Source organism: Oryctolagus cuniculus, chromosome 14, assembly GCF_964237555.1.
Source record: "Oryctolagus cuniculus chromosome 14, mOryCun1.1, whole genome shotgun sequence".
NCBI classification, from domain to species: domain Eukaryota; kingdom Metazoa; phylum Chordata; class Mammalia; order Lagomorpha; family Leporidae; genus Oryctolagus; species Oryctolagus cuniculus.
In genome coordinates this window covers 12,993,596-12,999,827 of record NC_091445.1, presented here as the reverse complement: position 1 = coordinate 12,999,827, position 6,232 = coordinate 12,993,596, and the positions used below count along the sequence as shown (strand labels likewise).

General features: G+C 40.6%; 1 long non-coding RNA gene across 1 annotated transcript; it reads left to right on the top strand.

Annotated features, from left to right (window-relative positions):
- The first annotated feature begins 575 nt into the window (after nt 1-575).
- LOC138845136 (uncharacterized) lies at nt 576-4,407 on the top strand. The gene is made up of 2 exons (XR_011381917.1): nt 576-1,120; nt 2,529-4,407. It is a non-coding gene; the product is annotated as an uncharacterized lncRNA (long non-coding RNA).
- The last annotated feature ends 1,825 nt before the right edge of the window (nt 4,408-6,232 follow it).

The following is a 6,232-nucleotide window of genomic DNA, read 5'->3' as shown; positions in this document are numbered from 1 at the left end:
CTATTGATAGGACTGAGAATTATCTTTGACTTTGCCCTACTGGCCTGACCCCAACACTGAACACACGTAACAGATTGGTGTTGAGAGAATTACGTACATCACAAGGTGACAGCCCCAGACCAGGAGGTCACAAGGAGTTCACTGAGAACCAGTGGTATTTAAAAAGGATGTTGGCGTGGAAATTGGCAATATTTTCCAGTTCTCTGGTGTGACTTATATCAATAAGTGCATCTAAGAAAGTGACTGACTTTTGCCACGGTGGTGAACAGCATGTGTATGTGTGTGCAAATGTAGAAGAGGGTTCTCTCAGGGCTTTCCTCTCCTGTTCATGCTGAAATCTAATAAAACGGTGATGGCAAGCTTCTGGGGGTATCAGGTCATCTGGGTCTTCATCATGGTTGTTCACATTGCCTTTTGATCAAAGGGGTGTGGGGAGTCGACTAGCTCCGGTGGTAGGATGGTTGGTACAAGGGGCAAGTGTGTGGGAGGGACATGCACAGAGAACCATTTTTGTGTGTCATGAGTCAGTGACAAAAAGTTCCCCGTGTCTTTCCCTGGAAATGAAAACTTTTCTTAGGCTGGGGCTTCTATTTGACCTGCTTCTAGAACTAAGGATGAAGGCATGTTGAGTTTATTCTAATGGATTCAAGAAATTGGATTTGGGGTCTGGAGATGACACGGAAAAATGAAGCAGAAAATTCAAACGAAAACACAGAATTATCCATCTAGATCACACACTTTTTGAAAATTGCTTCTGATTTGAAGGAATGTTCTTTGCTTTGCTGGGGAACAAAGAGAAGCATACAAACTTTTTCTTTTGAATAATTTTTTAGGAGGGGATGAACAAACAAACATTCATTCTGGTTATGATGTAGCATTGTTAGCCTCCATTTCCAGAATTTAAATGAAGCCGACAAGGCAGACAGCTCCTGAATTATCTCCAAGACACTTTCTAAGGCCCGCAGGTGAGATTGTTCCCCAAGTGGCATCGAGACCTACACAGTGCAGAGGTGACAGTGACCTGTTTGTTTCAGAGACGGTGCCTGAGAACAGGAAGGCTCTTTTCTGAACCAGGAAACTCAGCTATGTCGGAAGAATTTCACCCAGACTCCACAGACCGGTAAGATGCTCAGTGCTCAGGCCCTGGGAGAGGCAACCCCTTCTGTCCGTGTCTACCTGTTGGCACCGCCTTAAGAGGGCCAGGGCCGCGCCGGAGGAAGAAACTCCACTGAGGAGCCAGTGGGTAGATTCTTTCTCTGCAGCTCCTCCGTTTCCCACCAAGGAGGGGAGACGTTTTCACTCTTCTTGGAAAAACTTTGAAATGTAAACTGTTTCGATTGATGGCTCCTTCTGGCCCTGGCAACTCTTTTTGGTAGCTGGTGCTCTTTCTGTAATACTTGTTAAAAACGTCTCTGTAGCAAAGATGTTGTTTTTTCTGTGATTTTTTTTTTTCAGTCGGTGCATGTGTGAGTACAGACAGGCTCTCATCTTGTGCGGCGCAGACTGGCAGGTGAACACCTACTCTTGCTGCCCTTCTTCATTTGCAGTACTTTATAAGATTAGTCTCTTTGAAAGCTGTTTTCAGTCTAAACTGTCAATCCTCTTCGAATGTGGTCCCTCTTGCTGGGGATGGCTTCTCAAAACCTGTGAGAATGCTATGGACTGGAAGACCCTTTCCTAACCAGCAGTCTCAGCCACGTGTCCCTGGTAACCTGCCCCTCACCTTGGCAGTAGGGCAGACTGGAGACGGCTTTAAAGAAGCAGGTAAAAGAAGCCGAGTCCTCCTGCAATTAAAGCTGTCTTTAAAGTACATGCACAGCTTCCACTCCCACCTATGTCATTTTAATCAACTTGTCATCTATGACATGACTGTGTGTATGCGATTTTAAACACGTTTGGAACATTCTTAAGCCGCACGCACGTGGAAAGAGTTTAGGTGGTAAAACTGATCCATTTGCTTAAGCCAGTTGACGTAGAGAGCGCAATCCATCCATCTTCATCAACTGGAGTGAAAAAATGCTCACTTCACTCTAAACGGGCATTGCTCATGTGGACAGGATGGACTCTGGGCTATTCTGAGTCAGTTTCATGAGTTACACGTTCTTATTCCTGGAAGACTTGTTCTTCTTTGTTTGTGTGCCTTGGATACGTTCTCCCGCTTGTCTACGCTTCGCTGCAAGGATTGTGCTTTCTTGAGTGCACCAATGTTGGTAGCCCTCGGCCGACCCATTTCCAAGTGGAGCCAACGTCTCCACACTGAGTTCTGCCCGCTTGCCACCTGTGTATGCTACACAGACATAAATACATAAAGTGTAAAATTATAAATGTGTTGTTTTGTATTAATCTGAGAAGTAACTCTAGGTGATATTTGCCCTTAGAAACCTGCTTGTTTTTTGCTTATATGTCAGTACTGTCTTCTTTGGTTTTTAGCATGTAAAACACTCAAGTCAGAGGTAAACAATGGGATGTTTTGCAGTGCTGGTGCTTAGTTTACTTCTCATTACCCATTGACTCTTTTCTTCTCACAGATCTTACAGGGACCTAACGGCTACAGCGAGACTCTGTCTCCATCACCATCTCCAATGCTTGGGCCAAGTCGAAACAAAATGAGACCACTGTGTAGACCCAGGTGGAAGTCCTGGGGTCACTGGGGGTGTTTCCATACAGATTTAGGACTTTGGTAAATCCCTGCCCTTGCAAAACTTACTTTCTTTATTCCAAGGGGATTAAGTCTACTGCAGAGAATCATAGTGATTCACTCTGAAGGAGACCTTAATTCTCTGATTTTAAAGCAAAGATCAATTTGTAAACAACTGGATGATAACTAAGTACCCTTCTAGAGTAAAAACTCTTTTTGTGCTTCCATATAATAATATCATAGAACCACAATTTTGATTAATTTGGGGTCCTAGAACCTAATGCACAGTTTAAAAATATCTTGAAGGTATCTAAACTGTTATGTGGTTTGAATCTGATTAAAAAATAGTGGGAAGCAAAAAATCAGCTCAACCCAGTAAGATTTTTATTTTAGGATCTAAAGGTACAGGTGATGACAACACAATAAGGGAGAAAAAGCTTGAGAGGGGCTACAGAGAGAATAAGAAATGTTTCAGGTAGTAGAAGCACGAAGGACAACCACTTGGATATAAATCTCTTCTCTCAAGGGCTACTTTGAATCTCTTGTATCGTCTTCCAAGTTCTTCAGCAAAGTTCTTATCACTCACCTTTTTGTATTTTTCTATGGCAGACACAGAGATGTAAAATTAAAAAGTCCCTTGAGTTCTAAAGGCATAGAGTAAGTATGCACCATTCTGATTATGTGTCTAAGGGGAGAGCCAAAGAGGCTTAAAAATCTTTGCATCGACAAGCCATTGACAAGAAAAACATCAGTGAAGTGAAGAAGTTTGAGATTTTCACCTTGTAGTATTATTTTAAGTTAGATAGTGTGATACCTCTAACTTTTTTGTTTTTTGCTCAGGATGATTTTGGCTATTTGAGGTCTTTCGTGGTTCCATAAAAACTTTAGTAGTATTTCTTTCTATTTATGTAATAAAGTTATTTGTGAGTATTTTGGTAGGGATTACATTAATATGTGTCTTTTTCAATTTCTTCCATCAATTTTTCATAATTTTGTAAGAGATCTTTCGCCTCCTTCACTAAATTCAATTCTAATTTTTTATAGCTGTTACAAATGAAATTGATTTCTTGATTTCTTCAGATAGTTTGCTGTTTGTCTTTTTAGAAATATTACTGATTTTTGCATGCTGCTTTTGTATTTTCCAATAGTACTGAATTAGCTTATTAGTTTTGACAGTTTTTTGTGGAATCTTCATGGTTTTCCACATATGAGATCATGTCATCTGCAAACAGGGACAATTTACCTTCTTCCAGTCTAAATTGAATGCCTTTATATTTTTTTCTTGCCTAATTGTGCCAGCTGGAATTTCCAGTACTGTGCATGTGAACGTATTTGCCTTATTCCAGAACTTAGAAGAAAAACTTTCAACTTTTCCCCATTCGATGTGTTGTCAGCTGTGTTTGTCATAAATAGCTTTTATTGCATTGAGATACATACTTTTTTGAGAATTTTTACCATGAAGGCATGATTAATTTTGTGAAATGCCTTTAATGCATCTGTTGAAATTATTCTGTGTTTTTTATCCTTCACTCTGTTAATGGTATGCATCATTTTTATTGATTTATGTATGTTGAACCATCCTTGCATCCTGGGATGGATCCCACTTGATCTTGGTGACTAATCTTTTTAGTGTTCTTTTGAATTTGGTTTGCTAAATATTTTATTGAGGATTTTTTTCATCTATGTTCATCAGTGATATTGGCTTGTCGTTTTCTAGTTTTTAAATCATGACCTTATCTGGTTTTGGTATTAAAAATGCAAAATATCAATGAAATGAGCTGCATTTTTGGAAAGATAAAATTGGCAAACCTTTATCTGGGGCAAGAGGAAAAGAGAGACATTTAAAAATCATTTACAAGAAAGGCACATATTAAAATTCTAAGAATGTTATTTGAACACTATCTGCATTATGTAATGATGAGGCATTTGTGGGGCCTGACCCAATGCATGGGGGGACATAGAAAAATATTGGACATATCCTTTTCTGACGAATAACAGTGTTATAAGTGAACTAAAGCCCTGTTAGGGAACACAAATGATTTTGAAAATTCATCCCTCACCCTTAAGTTTTGGCGAGGTGACCGGCAAACCTCAAATTCACAGCCCTTTTGGAACCCAGAGGAGCACACAGTCCTATTCCTTCCTCTCTTCAGGTTCTCTGTAGAAATCAATCTAAGAGCTTTGTCACAGCAGGACGGGAATGTAGGAAGTGCTTGCCAAGTGATTTATTTTGCTAACATATGATAATCAGTTTAGTGGGACTTGGTAGCTTTTAAAAAAAATCACAAACAATATAAAATAGATACCTACATTTCTGTATCTTTCAAAAAATAAGACTTCAGAAATCTTATCCGGTTATAGACTCCCGAGAAAATTCTTCTTCCTCCTCTCACTCCCCAATTTAAATCAACTAATTAAGAGACTATAACTAGAAGGGAATGATTAACTCATTAACGTAATCATTGTCATACTTGTGAATATGGACTCACATCAGAGTTAAGAGGTTAATGAATTCAGATATGTTTGTCAAAACTGCCTGTGGTTTTCAAAGAGGAGGATTTTGTGTTCTATAGTTTATATGCTTAGGAGGAAGGACTCAGTGGTGATAATGGTTGACATCAAAATAAGGCACTGAAGCTGTTCAGCAAGTGGTGGGCAGTAGACAAGAACTTCTCTTTATCCAGTGTTGTCAACATCACCGGCTTCAACATCATGTCAGTACTATTGTTATCTCCGGATGGATTTCTCTGTTTCATTTCGTTAGCTGAGAATGGCCTTCCTTGGGCACAGGCTGTCCACATAAGGGGATTTCTCCAGAACTTAGTCTTTTGGTCATCTTTCTCTCTTACTATGAATGGCTTATTTATTACTTGCAATTTTTCCTGTTATATGTTAAAAACTTCTAGAAAGTGTGTCTCCCACCAGCTCTCTCTCAGCGTATTACACCTCCTGTTATCTGTCAGGCCAGCAGGCATCATGCTGGGTGTAGTTGTCAACAGAACACCCATGGCACTGGTCCTGGCGGCTCTTATGACCAAGGGTGATGCAGTCAGTAAATAATACAAATAAATATCTATGTGTGGATTGTGATTAGTACTCAGTAAAGCACAGGTGATATGAGAGATGAACCACCTCTCACGAGGGGATCTTGCTTGGATCATGGGGCTTCTCTACGGACGCAGCAGTTACATGGGAACCTGAAGAATGGGAGAGAAGAATTCCAGACAAAGACACACAGGTGTCCTGAGACAGGAAAGAGCTTGGCAGTCTGAAGAAACAGGAAGCAAGCGGGACAATGAGAGAGAGAAAGAGTCTGGAGAGGAACACACGAGGAAACTGCGAGACTTTGCTGGCCATCAGGATCTTCTTCTTCTTCTTCTTTTTTTAAAATATGTATTTATTTGAAATAGTTACACACACACACACACACACACACACACAGGTCTTCCATCCACTGGTTCAGTCCCAATTAGCCGCAATGGCTGGAGCTGTGCCGATCCGAAGCCAGGAGCCAGGAGCTTCTTCTGTGTCTCCCACATGGGTGCAGGGGCCCAAGGACTTGGGCCATCTTCTACTGCTTCCCCAGGCCACAGC